The sequence below is a fragment of the Sinocyclocheilus rhinocerous genome, unplaced genomic scaffold, assembly GCF_001515625.1.
Source record: "Sinocyclocheilus rhinocerous isolate Xijiao unplaced genomic scaffold, SAMN03320098_v1.1 scaffold113, whole genome shotgun sequence".
Classification (NCBI taxonomy): Eukaryota; Metazoa; Chordata; class Actinopteri; order Cypriniformes; family Cyprinidae; genus Sinocyclocheilus; species Sinocyclocheilus rhinocerous.
The window spans coordinates 3,415,593-3,431,538 of NW_015646846.1; the positions used below are offsets into that span (position 1 = coordinate 3,415,593).

General features: G+C 36.3%; 1 protein-coding gene across 1 annotated transcript in view; it reads left to right on the plus strand.

Annotated features, from left to right (window-relative positions):
• The window catches only part of LOC107708181 (receptor-type tyrosine-protein phosphatase gamma-like), a 79,933-nt gene that overhangs the window by 28,175 nt on the left and 35,812 nt on the right, over positions 1 to 15,946 (plus strand). The gene's annotated exons all lie outside the window — the stretch shown is intronic.

The window sequence follows — 15,946 nt, forward strand, 5'->3', positions numbered from 1 at the left end:
TGCCTGTCTGTCTGTCTAATCTGTTGTTCTATCATTCTATCTATCTTTCGTTTCATCTATCGTTCTGTCTATCATTCCATTGTTATTTCTGTCCATAAGGCCTAACTTTCAAACTTAAAGACTTTTTGAAAAAATTTCAGAACTTTCAAAAAATTTATCTTGACAAACTTTGCTTTTCTTGATTTTTCTGGTTATGTTATTTTGTTCTATTCAATTCATTTTACATTGTTACATTCAAATTCAAGTTGCAATTCTGCATCATGCTTATTGCAGAAACTGAATTGGAATTTAGTAATAGGGAATAAAATAATAGGGAATTAATTCAATTCTGAACCAAACTTGCAAGATACTAAAAGTCTATAGAAGAAAAGCAAGAGTTCTCAATATGAACTCAAATGATCTGAGCTGCTATGTCAACACTTCTTTCATTTGTTTCTATTTTTAGACCTCCTAACAGATTTTAAGAGAAACATCTGAGACCTAATCGATGATCAAACCCAACATAACTCCTGAAATATGAAAGAGCAACCTATAAGCATTTCAGTTTTCCTCTAGGTTTGGTTTCTGAGCGATGTAGCTTGTAAAATGTTAGACTTTCTGTAGACCTTGTACGAGTTTCCATGATTTCTTCCTATAGAGTGTTTTGAACAGATGTTGTTGTTTCTCAGGTATAGCTGTGGTTCCACAGCAGTTCCTCTGAAAGTATTAATGAGGCTAGTCAGCATGAAGGGTTTATGATTCAAATCACAAGTAGGCCTGTCGCAATAATCAATATATCGACTTATCGCGCAATATATATACATGACCTCAATAATTTTTGGTGACCCAATATATATAGCCCATTATATTTACTTAAAATTAATGTCACCATGTTTTGTACATTCCACTTGCGCCTGTGTCTTTTGCAGCTTCTCGTACATAACGTGGGGTAGTCATGAGGTGCTAGTTCAAATAAAAAAAAAGCTTCTATAAACAAAGTTTCATCTGCAGATATGGTCTTGTTTAGGGATCTGTGCCTTTGTGCATACTGACTGCCAGGTAGTGATTGTGTTTTTCAGCAATAGTGTGCACCCTTCATTTACAGAGAAAAGAAGGTCAGGGAAAAATCTGTAGATGGAAAAATCTCCATACAAGTTCTTTGTGCATTTTTCTTATTTATTTAATATTGTCCAGTTATTTGGAAAAATAAGGCACATGTAATGTAAAAGTACATGTGATGAAGATGTTCTCTTTCAAGCATACGTTTTGGTGTCTCACTATGGGATATGCCCCTTCCGCGTATTCCTCAGAAGCAGTTGGCCCCAGTTGACTGGCAGACATGACATTGTGTCTGGGAGTGGCTCCTTCCTCTTGGTATAAAAGGAGCGACAAAACGTCATTACAACATTCAAAAACCTCTTCTCACTTCACACCAGAAGCCTATTAGTCGAATTGTTGGCAACCACACAGCTTTCGCCTGACTCCTACAATCAGCACTCCAGCTTATTATAGGATTACTCAGAATGGCTGTAGCAATGCAGACTACCTTGGCTAGTGAGGGAGACTCTTCACGGCGCTGCTCGTGCGGGAATACAAAATGTGCAGTGCTGGGGGGCGCCCAGGACCAGGGTTGAGAAACACTGATCTAAATATTCTTAAAAATTAAAAGTTTGTTGTAATTTGGAAGTGCATAGGCCTTCTTGCATTATTATGCTATTACATTATGATTATATATTCAGTGGCATAAAATGGTCTTTAAAATGACAATAATATCGCTTATCGCAATTATTTCTGGGGCAATATATCGCACAACAAAAAGTTGTTATCGTGACAGGCCTAATCACAAGCAATAGCTGTCTGCTGCGCTTGTTTGTGCATTTTTGCTTGTCTTTCGCACATTTTTTCCCTCTTACAAAGGCTTTATCTCACCAGACACTTTAACTGTCATTTTTGTCTCTTTTTGATTCAATTTCATTGTTTTGCAACTTGTCAGTGTCAGAGTACTGTGTTGTGTGTTCATTGTCAAGTTAAATCCCCTGCTAGGTGTCACTAGGTGGTTTCGCAATAGCTGATGTGGTTCTGTGGACTAAAGAGAGCACAGTCTGGATTTTAGGAACTGTTCTGGGGAGCTTTTTCTGTTTTCGAAAAGGTTGCATCCACATTTCATGTAGTTTTATGAGTCATATTAAAGAGCATTACAGATGTGAACATTTTTCATTTTATGGATCTCTGTCTGCAGCAACCAGCGTTGTTTTTACAGTAAAGGTTTATTTAGCTTGGAAGAGCTATTAAATAGCACTAACAAAACTGTACAAATTAGGGCTGGGCAATAAAATTATTTATGATTGAAGTGGGGTATGAGTGGTTATGAACGAGTGGTTATTGTCCGTGTTTCACTCTGTCTCGAATTGCGCTCGGGGAAAGTACTTGAGAAACAGCGTCTCTTCCGCGGCTCGGTACGCTTTCAACTCGTTCTTTTAGTCTCGAGCAAGACTATACGACATTAATTACATGATTTGATGGATTTTTACGTAGAAAGGGCGACAGCGCACTGCATGAAAAGAAATGATCATTCATGTTTTCATAACCGCTGGCCAAATAAAAAAACGGAACTAAAATTAAATCATCTTTGAGAGCAATAAGGGCCCCCTGGTGTTTCGGGGGCCCTACGCAGCTTGCGTATTTTGCGTATAGGGAGGATAGGCTCTGCCAATCACCAGTACTTGATTTAGGCACATCAAGCATGCTGCACGCTTACTGGCTCACTGACATTGACCCGATTTGCCCCTTAGGTATCGAAATTTGGTACCGATTGGAAGACATTTTTCGATACTCGATAGTATCGAGGCAATTCGGTCAGTGCCTAAAAAGTTTCGAGCTCGATACCCAGCCCTAGTCATGGTTTTTGGATGTGGTGCTATGGCAATACCATGATTTGTGGACATGTACCACAGTATTACCATTATATACTTTGAAATACTTTGGAGTATTGTGTAAATACCATGGCAGATGAACATGGTGTCAATCAGTACCAAAGAACCATGGTACTTCCATCCAAAATTGCTTGCCATGGTATCACCTGTGTTCTTTTTTCAAAAGCTCTGCCTTGTCAGGTTTTCTGTGTGTTAAAAGTTTCTTAACAGTTCCTCAATTAAAACTGTTAACCTCCATGTCATTTTTAGGACAGTTCCACCGATATCAGCTAGCACTACTAACAGGCCATGTTTTGAAAGCAGTTCAGTAGCTTTTCTAAGCTGAGTCTTTAGTGTTCTTTTAAAATTGGGTGACATTTGAAGCATTGCAAGCTTTTTTTTTTTTTTTAGTCTGCAATGCATGTTTGTGCTTCTTTTGAGCAGAGCCAGAATGCACTCCAACCTTTCATGCTCTCACAATAATTTCTATGCCAGAAGCATTCTGCTGGCTTTACCTCTTTACCTTTTCCCTCCTTTAAACCCATTTTCGGAGCAAAAGCAAATCAAAGCTTGACAGGTGCGGGAACAATTACAGATTGCCCAAAAAGCCCATCTAAACTCTATTTCAGGATTTACACCTTTGCATTTATATGCAGTAAGATAATGCAGTAAGTATGAAAAATAAGCGTTAAAAATGTGCAGAAGACACTCATAATGATTAGCTAATACTATGGATTGCTTTCTGCTTGGAAAAAGGATGCTCAACCAACATTTTATTCTGTAGCTCACATTTTCTAGCTTGACATTATTCAGTTTGGAAAGAAGATAAGTAGGCCTTTGTTGGTAATTTTCCCAATTTAGGCGTGTAATGTGCAAATCAGCATTGTTTATGTGCATGCCAATGACCTATAAAGGATCCTGCTAACTTTATTGGAGGGTGGGAAAAATACAACAGCCCCCCACCACAATATATTGATCTCAAGAACCTAACAAGGTGCAGGTCCAGCCTTTGCCTTAGCTTAGAATAGCTTCCAACAATCGTGGGTAGAATATTGCACAATCCTTCAGTTCTGTGAGGGATGAAGAAGGTAGGAGTCTATTTCTTGCTCCAGAACTTCATTCCAGGAAGAGATTCTCTATATAAAGCTCTATATAGATATATTGTTATTAAAATATAAAAAATATTATTGAATTGTAATATTTCTGAATATTACTGTTTTTACTGTATTTTTGATCAAATAAATGCAAGCTTAAAATATCTTCCCGACCCCAAAATTTTGAACGGTGATATACTTTTTACATCATAATACCTTTTTCAAATGCACATACAGTAATGCATGTTACTCTTATTTCTATTGAAAGGTTAAGTGTGTAATGTTTCAGCAGCATTAGCAGCACCAAAATTTAGAAGTGATTATATAATGTGACTGTAAGTGTATAATGTTACTTAACATGTTTAACCATTTAGGTTTGAATGCATCCTTTGACTTCCTGAAAACTGAATCACATCAGACAGAGGGAAACAGATTCATTAGATGTATATTGCTTTTGTCATTGCTCAGGAGTCTAGGATTTGTTCCTAGACCAGGTTATATGTCTTTGTGTTGGCCTTGGATAAAGACAGTTTCCGTATTGCAGGGCTGTAATAAATTTCAGCTTTGTGAAGCTCTTAATATAGAGGTTTATTTTTTTCATAAAGGTGCAGGAGAAGTTTGGTGGTAATCTCTGAGACTGTACTTTTTTTTACTTAAAATGTTGGCCTTTTGCACCTTTTATTTGCTGAGATAAAATATAGAAACGTCAGGAAGTGATGAGGAGAAAAGTATCAGAATGTCGGCTTTTTCTCAGATATTTCCACTAAAACCCCTTTGAAGACAAAAATAATTTTATCATAGAAGAATTTGATGAAAATTGTTTAAATTGAAATTGACATCAAATATAGTTTTTGAAGCTCTAGACGCACTGTGAGATTGCTGGGGGCTTTTTCTCTCAGGAGAAACATCAGAAAAAAGGAATCTTAAGCAAAAGTCACCATTTGCTCACTATTTAGTCTCACTGCTGTCAAAAATTTAATGATCTTAGTTTTCTGTTTTGAGATACGCTGAAAACAATTTGGTGTAGAAGCAGTTTTCACTCAGAAATTGCTAGTAAATTCTCCAAACAGTTACAAAGAAACTGCAAGTAACACACTGAATTACCGTATTGGCCCGAATATAAGACGACCGCGTTTTTTCAGATGTATTTCCAAGAAAAAAACATCGTCTTATATTCGGGTCAATACGGTAAACATGACATTTTGTAGTAGAAAACTAAAATAGTATTGTCTTGTAAAACACACTCCAAATAATCTTTGTATTACCTAGGAAAAAAAAATTTTTACAGTGCAGACTTAAACTAGCAATCCCCACATTAGCGCTGTACTGTAACTCAATATAAACTACTGCTTAGAACTTTTTAAATGTGACTATTTGGTCTCTGTCTCTACATGTGAGTTTGGACCACTTTTCCCCTTTTTGCTGATGCAATTTGTCCGTGCTCGGCATAAGCTGTTATAATTTTCTACTCTCTCCCATGTGACACAACAAATAATGTTGCTATTTTTGTGAAAGATGCACCTGCAGTTTTGACACTGGCAATATGATATTTTTGGAACTCGGTTCAATACCGTGTTGCTTTAGAAAATGACATATCCAAGTGCTAATTGTCAGGTCTCTTTAATTGCCGAGACGTACCGCTAATTGCCTGTCAACAATATGTGACCACCTTTGCAGCTGCATTTGTAAATTACTTCATAATTAAACTCTTTTCATTCTGTTCATAAACGCAGATCTATGTAAAAGTAGTTGTTAAATGTAATTAGATTTATTTAAGAAGACAAAAAGACTCTATATGCACAGCTAGGTGTGGATTCGAATGAGGAAGGAGCCCAGGAAATGACTGTAGAGCTTGCAAGGTGAGATTTGATTATGGTTTATTTAAAATGTGCGTGTGTGTGGAGGTATTTTTCAAAAGGGACAGATAATATGCCACACTGCAGGATCTCCCCCAGGAGGTACGGGCACGCATCATTACTCATATTTTTCCTCTCATATTCTGCCAGGTTTTCATTTTCTTCTCGTTTCCTCTCTCTCTCTCTCCCCTTTCTATCTCTTTCCCTCCCCTTTCCTCTCACTATATCTGAGCAAATATTCACTTTGTGCTAAAAAGAGAGTATCTGTGTTTGACAGCCTTCGTCGTCCCAACATGCTATTATTACAGGAGCAGTTTGCATATTTTGTTTACAGGAACGGTTCAACATTTTAGGGTGAATTCTGGGTCATTTCGGTTCCATTTTTAACCGCATAATAGTTCATAACTTCAAAATTTAGGATTATTTAGGATTTCAGTGGTCATTCCCAGTCATTTATGTGATGTGAATGCAGCACCATGACAGCCTGTTGTGGTTGGATGCTAAAATAAGTCAGATCGACGTTCCCCAGCATCATTTTTCTGTGTCCCTGGCAACCCTCTGTGATTGATGGGTCAAGATGGCCAACCTAGATGGTTATGCAAGACGAGCTCTCATAATTTGCAATGATAAATCGCTAAGACAGGAACCAATTTGTGTGAGAAATCCGGCTCCTATATCATCCTTGAAGCTTTTTGTGGCAAAGTGCCTGTCCTTTCTGGAAAAACAAGTTTTATTAAGAATCCAAATGAGACAGGATCTGTTTAACATAAAGGAATATAGCGCAACAGAAGGAGATGCTTAGAATGAACTCAGATGTTCTCTAGTTACTTAGAGAAAGGAGCACGTAGAGCATCCAAAAGAGGATTTGTATTCCAGGCTGTTTAAATGTGGAGGGAAGTGATTGAATGTTTAGAAAAAAGATGCAGTGGTAGAAATGATACAGTGATTCTGAAGAAAACTGCATCATATATGCATAATTGTGAAGATATCTTATACTATATATAGGGTTTAGGGGGTACACACACACACACACACACACACGGTGGGTGCTCAGTTTTGCTGTGTGCTTTGGGTCATTGTCATGCTGGAAGCTAAACCTTCTTCCCATTGACAACTTTCTGGCAGAGGGCAGCAGATTTTCCTCAAGAATTTGACTGTATTTTGCCCTGTCCATTTTTCCTTCTATCCTGAGTGTTCCAGACACTTCTGCAGAGAAACACCCCCAGAGCAGGATATGACCACCTCCATGCTTTACTGTAGGAATGCTGTTATTTGGATGGTATATATATATTAGGGGTGTAACGGTACACAGAAGTCTCGGTTCAATACATACCTTGGTTTTAGGGTCTCGGTTCGATACGATTTCGGTACAACAGGAAAAAGCAACAAATACCCAATTTGTTTTCCATTTATTTTGAACAGACAGTAGTGCTACATACATGTAGCATGAGCAGTCTTTGATTTGAATTAGATAATTATGTAATTTTAAGATATAAAGCAAAAACAGACTGGTCTGACTTTTGATTTGTGAAATTATGCTACTTAAAACACCTGCACAAAACAAAAACAGCAGACAAACTAAATCAATATGCATATTTATTCTCTGACAGCAGGTGGCGCTTATGGAACAGCAGAGATATAACGTTTCCTTTATTACTGCTGTAAACAAAGCAGCACTGCGATATGCATTATATGCAGGTAAGTGTAAAAGAAAATGCAATCAAAACTTTTCTGAAGATGGTAAGTTCCCCTCTTAGATACATTCATATAACCCACCACCCCCAATTCAATATTTATATTTTTCCTCCAATATTTTGCACATCGCATAAAGTGACCTTGATCTGCCTGTTATGGTATTTTCTCCTCTTTGTGTCTGTCTTAAGCATTTCTGGCTTCTGTTAGCGTCCTGTTTACAGACTTATAATATTTTCACACAAATTACATTTTGGGAAATGATCGCAATGCAGTTTGTGTGCAATTCCGGATTAGAGATTGGCCAAAATAAAAAAAATAAAAAAAATTTAATAAAAAAACAACGAATTTTTCCAATTTATGGCTGGTGGACCGGTGCATCTCTAGAGCCCGAAACTTTCCCACACTGCTGATTTAAAACAAGCAGGCGGTATTCGAGCTCTTGCGTGCCATCTGAGCTCACCGTTCTTGTTTTGGGTTGGTGCGTAGATTGTCACTTCTTCTGCTCTTTCCTGTTGTGACAGTTAGCGTTGCATTATCACGTACGCACCCCTTCTGGATTGATCCGCATATGACTGACTGTATTCATCATCAGACTGCATGAACCAAACCATGACTTCCGTACCGTTACAACCCTAATTATTTTATTTTATTTTATTTTAACATAGTGGTGAAAATAACATGCAAAAAAAACTCCTTGGAATTCTTCATATATTAGCAAATATCCACAATTTAATGAAAGTGAAATGCAAGTTGCATCATCCCTGTCTGAACTCTTCAAGGCAAATTAAAGTTTCCTCTTTTATATCATGGTTTTATTTAGTAAATATTTAAATAATTTAGTTATTTGTAGAAGTATCAGCTTTAAAAGCACAGTTCAGTACCGTAAGCAAACGATTAGTCAAGCCTGTTATTTTTCTGAAGTCATTGCTGTATTTGTCATATATGAAAAAGCATTTGAGATGGACTTGAATTGAAAATGTAGTTTATTAACAGGTAAACACTTTTTTGTGTGTGTGTGTGTGTGTGCAAAATGATTGACAGGCATAGAGAATTTCTGATTGGCTAACAAAATGCAGGCTTGACAGTTGACCTTGACCTGTTTTTGATTATGATTATGATTATTCTGGCAGTGTCATAGAAACAAATGTATTTTCTCAGGACCTCTCTTAGAGTCATATCTGTCATGTAGTTCTGTCAAAGAGCACAGTTTGTGTCTTTTGTTGAGATCTCTATGAATTTATTGGTTTTAAATATTTATTTAAAATATTTTTCCTTTTACAAGCGTTATTGTTTGTGGCCACATAAGAGCTAGAAAAAAGCTCAGATTGGCATTTGAGTTTAGGCAGTTACGTGCAGCCTGGCAGGCTAAGAGAAATCTAAGGTTACCCTCCTTGCCAACACGAGGGTTTTGTAATGGTGACCCTGTGTGAGGAGGGGTTTGTTTGGTGAAACTTTCCTCCCCACCCATAACATAGCCTCTGCATACAATGGAAGTGATCATATCTCTCTGTCTGAACAGGAGGAGAGGAAATGAACACATTGGAGGATGGACTGTAGAACATGCAGCTACATGCTAGATAGTTATCGTCCAGAAAATACCAGATAATTATTGACCTTTTAATTTTAATTCACAGTTAAGTTTCTTGTTGTAGTTTTTCTTCCGTGTGAATCATTCTCACAGCGCCCGTGGCTACAGCCATATCCTCGGCTATTCATAATTCATGATATGCTCACCGGAATAACAGAAGAATACATACAAATATATTATTTATTATAGATGCCCTGAAAAATCCCTGCTCCTGTTTACTTCCAAATAATTTTTTACGCTTTTTGTCATAAAAAAGTATTCATAGCTTTGTGTGAAATTTATGTGACAGGACTTTTTTTTTTTCTTTTGTTTTGATCACAAGATCCATAAAATACTATTAAGATTTTGGGAGTTGTAAAATCAGTAAAGAGTTGTATATGCAATTAAAACAGAATGTTCCAAACCATTAAACTTCTAGGCGCTGAAACCCAAAGTTTCTTATTTTCAGCCTCCTAAATAAAGTTTCACAGGGTGTGGGACAACATCCAGTTCACTTGAACTCTCCATATAACTACTCAGAACAGGAAAGGAATTTTTTTTTACATAGTAAAGTACCTTAAGATGGAGGCTGATAAAACTAGAGGCGGACCTTGTTTTGTCTGGAACGCCGCTCGCCAGCTAATTAGACACAAATAGACATTTGATTTATAATTTCCTTACTTGTCCTGTTTCACCATGCAAGTGGAACGCAGCCGAGATACTTTAGAAGAATGGGTCAAAGATTAGTGTTCTAGAACATGCCATTCTTGATATAAAGGAAGCTTTTAGACGGATTATGTATGAGTATAATATGCCTCAACACATCTCAAGAGTAAAAACTGCAGTAGTTCAACAGTTGGGGGCCTGTGTGATATTTTGAAATAAGTCTTTTATGCTCTCCAAGGCTGCATTTATTGATAAAAAATTAGTAAATATAATTAGAATTTAAAATAACTGTTTTCTTTTTAATATATTTTAAAATAACATGATTTATTCCTGTAATGGCAAAGCAGCCATTACTCCAGTCTTCAGTGCCACATCATCCTTCAGAGATCATTTTAATATGCTGATTTGGTGCTTATTATTATCAATGTTGAAGCCAGTTGTGCTGCTTAATATTTTTGTGGAAACCATGACACAAACAGCATTTATTTGTAACAACGTAAGAGTCTTTACTGTTACTTTTAATCAGTTTAACGTGTCCTTGCTGAATAAAAGTATCAATTAAAAAAAAATCTTACTGACCCCTGAATTGCACTGATAAGTGCAATTCAGTTATGATGTATATTATTGGTCATTCTTTTTTTTGTCAAACAGCTGTTAGAGTCATTTGTAGAGAATTGAGTTGTTTGGTTTGCTTGTGTGTATGTGCTCTAGAGTCATTATCGTGGGCAAATTTCTGTTAATCCTAGTACACATTCCAAAGGAAGTGGGTGGAGACAGTGAGATAAAGGGTGTAATTCAGTCTGGAAGGTATCAATTAATGAGTTCAGTTATATCGCACCGAACAGCGGTAAAGCCCATTTTCCTGTTACACATTTTTTATTCTAATGAAGGTTACATAATGTTTGAAAAATGATTCAGTCACAAAGCCTTAAGTATGGAAAGGCTTCTGCATTCAAAGCAGGTTCTTTATGCTAAAATCAGATGCTAATGAGGCGAATGGTCCAGGATAATGTTTTGGTAAGGCCTATGTTGATGTTTCTATGCAGTTCGTGTCATAAGAGTCTCTGTGATGTTCTGGTCTCTAGATCTCAGATTCAGTGTAAGTCTAAGAGTTTTTTTTTCACCTGTTTACTTTCCACTAGTTAAAAATCATGAGTCTGATTGCTTAGAAAAGTAATATTATATCTTTCCTCAAGCCACAGGATTTGAGCTATCATTCATTCCTTTTTTTATTGCCCTAAGATTATGTTCATTTATAAGCAGGGCCTTCAGTTTTTACCTCGGGATAACATGTCTCAAATATGAATTGTCATTTGGCAGTTTGTGTTTAAATGCTGATGATACTCTGAAAGTGTTTTTCATTCCAAAAAGATTCAAAGCTTTAGCAATTTTCTGTGACTGAACAGCTCAGAGTAGTTAAAACTAAGATCCTCTTTTAAACAATTATGACAAGAAAAGAGGCATTATTGTGCATTTTCCATTTTCTTTGTATTATTGAAGACGTTTTGAGGTAAATGTGAGAAAATTGGCGTGGTTACAAAAGCTGTCATAATGCATCCAGACAGCAGTTGTAATTTAACTCTTTAAGAGATGCAAAGTATTTTATATCTGTATGAATTGTGTTTAGAATAACTAAACTTATCTGGATTTTTTTGTAGAGTCCATCAAACTGATTAAAACATTTGAATTGAATTATTAAAGGAATACTTCATGCACGCTCATGCTGCTCCAAACACGCATGACTTTCCTTCATCCGTAGGTGAAATTTAGGAGAGATTTTAATGAATTATATTAGTCACTCTTTTCCATGCAGTTACAATGAAGGCCTCAGGCCTTCAAGTCTCAACAAGGATGCAAAAAGCAGCATTAAAGTATCATAAAATTCAATTCATGAGTTATATTTCAAGTCTTCTGAAGCCATGGGATAGATTTGTGCAGTGGCGTGCACAGACCTCCGGAGGCGCACTTGAGAACTGGATCAGTTCAATTCATGAACGAATCATTTCTCATGCCTTCAGAAGATTTATAGCTTTTGAGTCGTATTGATTGACTACTTGTGATACTTTTAATACTATTCAGAATATTACAGTTTTTCTTTTTATGTTTCACGGAGGAAAGACTCTACGTGCTTGAAATGAGGGTGTCTAAATAATAGCGGCGTTTTCAGTTTTGTGTGAACTAATCCTTTAAGACAGATTGTTTATTGCTTCTCATTTCTCTTTGAATTGAGAACATTTAGCGTATTTTTACCATGAATATTAATACTTCTAGTTCTAGTCACCCATCTGAATATGCATGTCTATAATCGGTTCACAAAGACACTTTCCGAATTCCTCATTTCCCTTGACTAACATGTTTAATTATTTTTGAAGCGTAACAATCATTTGCTTGTTCATTTATGAGTCACTCATAGCAGGCACAACTAAGTCTTTCGAACAACAAGCCTCTTTCACTGAATAATGCTTTACAATCGGTGACCGAATCTGCATAATTCACATCTCATTGATTTGTAACTTTGTTGTACCTATATTTGTCCAGATTTAGATCTGATCTGGCCTGTTTTTCGCATCACTTGCAGCTATCGATGACCCTGGAAAAGTGGCAATAACTGCAGGTCTCCCGTTCAAACCCCAACCAGCTCCACTGTCACTATCAATCGCATCAGCGTCGCATGTTTGTTTCCTGTCGACCGTGCGCGGTCTACAGACCACAGAGGGTTAGATTGAACACGACTGGTGAGCGGAGCCATGCCAAAAAGTGTGACTGCTGCCAAAGCGTGCGCCTCGTGTCCCATTTTCTTAGGGGGGACAAAACAGACATGACAAGGCAATCTCCACACAGTCAGCGTTCCCGTGGCAACCACAGTCAGGTTATTTATCTGCAAGGTTAATGGGATTACGGCTGGTAACAAAGATAGTGGATTGAGACAAACATGTGCCCGTCGGACTGAAGGGAATGTGACACAGAGTGGTAGCTGTTGAGCTAAATGACTCAGCTAGCCTAAACAGATGGTGCTCAATACATACACGAGTCATAAAACAGTTCTATGGCCTGCGTTCCTGGTTTTTCCCTCCAAAAGAGATCTGAATGAGGCACCGCATATTTGGAAGCATTTGCATCATCTTGCCTGCGGATGTTTTACTCGCAGTTGATTTTGATTTTCGCTTCTTTGTGCTACTTCTGTTACGTAACGCTGTAAATATGTGCCAGAAAGTTCCATTTTTGTCTCATTTATCCATAGAACATTGTTCCAGAAGTACATCTGGATACTCATTAGCAAACTTGAGACTCTTTCCCAGTAAAAAAATATATCTGAACATAAAACATAAAATTACTTAAAAAGAAAAATTGCAGAAGATATTAAAGCATTATGTTTTTTCCCCTTATTTTAAGCAGGAATCTAATTAAATTTAGCTACATTTATGCTCAACAGAATTAAAACTATTTGCCAATGATATATTCTCTGAAAACAAGTCTTAATATCTTGCACAATTTGATATATAAGGAAAATGTCATGCGTGCTTTTATTATCATTATTATTATTTTTTTTTTTTGCTGAAAAACAAGATGAAACTACTGATTTGGAAAATCATTTATGCCGTGGACTGAGACTTCTGTCATTTTCAAAAGAAAAAAAAAACAGTTTCTTTTTCTCCTAGGAACAACACTTCCAGCTTCATGTTTTTGTAATGTTAGACTTTTGAACACAGATGTTGTAACTGTCATCTTGTGGTTCGTAGTCACTTTTTAGAGAGTGTCATTGCACCTATCTTTACAGGGATCTCACGCCTATGAAAAACAGCTAAATGTCTTCTGAAATTGAATTGAAATTTCCTCTAGAGCAAAACTTTTTTTTCCTCCTTTTTTTTTTTTTTTTGCAATATGGCAGGTCAAATCAAACCCACCTGAATTCCAATTACCGTCTTTTCAAGAGACCATTATCACGGATATGCACTTACTTTTTCCATCAGCGATTTGATATTTAGAGGCATTTGCTAAGGCAAGCATTGCTAGGGCCAGAATATTATAGAGACTTTTTTGACTTGGGCCTGTAAGTAACTATACCCTAGCAACCGCATGCGCAACGTTTTGCAACATTTTTCTAATTTATTTAGTGTGATGCTTGTTAAATAAGACTTAGATGATGATCAGACGTCATTTTACATGATTATACATGAAGAAATGTAGATAATTCCAAAGGGGCTTTCAATTCTCTTGCATTTGTAAATGTGTTTTTGATGTTGAATTTGCATCTACGGCCTTGTATTGCATTATTAGTATTTTTACACTATCCAGTCCCTCATTCCCTTCTTTCATTCATAAATTCAGGCCTTAGGGCAACACAAACAGCATAATAATCCTACAGTAGATGTGTTTTTATCATCAATAAAATAAGTTACATATAGCCACTTTCAGTTTCAGTCCCTAGTTGTTTACAATTAAAGTTAGATTAAAAATAAATCAGATGATGTCGATGATATAGTTGTGTATCTCTTTGCATTGCCAGGCCTGAGATAGACGGGGAAAAAAATGTTGTTTCGTTCTCATTATCATTATCTCGCTCCTCCTGTCTCTTTCTGGGAATCAGATCACGCAGAATTAATCCAATTAGTGTCTCTGTTAATTAGCCTGCTATTCCAAGACTGAGATATAAATTAGAACTTTCAAATTGTTTGGTGAGATTGTTCTGAACACTAATTAAAATGCAGTGCGAATTATATGAATTGGCAGGACATAAAAGATGAGTTATTTCTTGGCTAAAAGTAGTCTGATTTAACACACAGCTGCAAGACTGCAAGTACTTCAAGTCGCCTATTGAATCAGAAGCAGTCTTTTATGTAGATGAGGCTGTTATAGGTTTATTGATATTTCTGTTATATACAGAAAGGCCATGAGGAATGTAATGGCTGATAAACGGTAATATATATGGAAAGGATGATGAGTCGGTCAACATGTAATTATCCAAGTCAATTTATTCTAATATAACTTTTATGTATTGCAGCATAAAACGGTTTTATATAGGAAATTTGTGCATTTGATGGGTAAAAGATGTCAACAAACACAATGGCTTGCTACATGAAGTGTATTGCATTGACTATTCACACTTGTATATATGTTAGTGGAGTTTATTTGATGCAAATTCACATTTAAATTCAGGCAAATCTTAAGCTGGTGGAGCACCAATAAGAGTGGAAATATTGCAGCGTAATTGCATCTCTCAGGGAACTGTTTGAAAATACACATATGTAGTGCACACGTCTCACACTGCCTTGATGTTGGAGTGTCAATGAAAAATTCAAAAGGGCTTTGAGGCATATATCATCATCTTATGATCCATACCGATGCCCTTAAATGTGCTGAAATGTATTTGATCAGAAATTCTCAACAATCAGTGAAAGGTAATGAAGCCATCAGAGTGTAATTCATTCATTTACTCTGAGAGTGAATAAAAAAGCACCGTAAAAGTCTCATCCGTAGCTTTCAAATGTCATTCACACTTGCATATTCAAACTGGGTTGAAAGGTATTTTTCCAGTTAATAACTTAATATTTAATTAAGTTAATATTTCATTCTGTTCCTTGCTTTAATGATACACTAGCGTTCAAAGGTTTGGGGTCAGCATGTTTTAATGTTTTTGAAATAAGTCTCTTACCGAGGCTGTAAGAGACGCAATTTAAAAGAACTGTATTTAAAATCTTAATTCCTGTGATGGGAAAGCTGAATTTTCTGCAGCCATTACGTCAGTCTTCAGTGTCACATGATCCTTCAGAAATTGATCTAATATGCTGATTTGGTGCTCAAGAAACATTTCTTTTTTTTTTTATCAATGTTGAAAACAGTTATGCTGCTCAATATTTTTCAGGATTCTTTGATGAATAGAAAATTAATATAATACAATATAAAAAATAGCATTAAATATCAAAAGAATAGCATTTATAAAATCATACTAACCCAAAACTTTTGAAATGTTGTTTCTAGAGCTTGACAGCAATTGGTCACAGTATGCTTGCATTGTACAGAAAAGCAACATCAACAGTCAAAAAAATAAAATAAAACACACACACACACACACACACACACACACAGAAATATGGTTAAGTAGGTACACACACATACACACACACACACACATATATATATATATATATATATAAAGAGGTCATGTGAAACAACAAA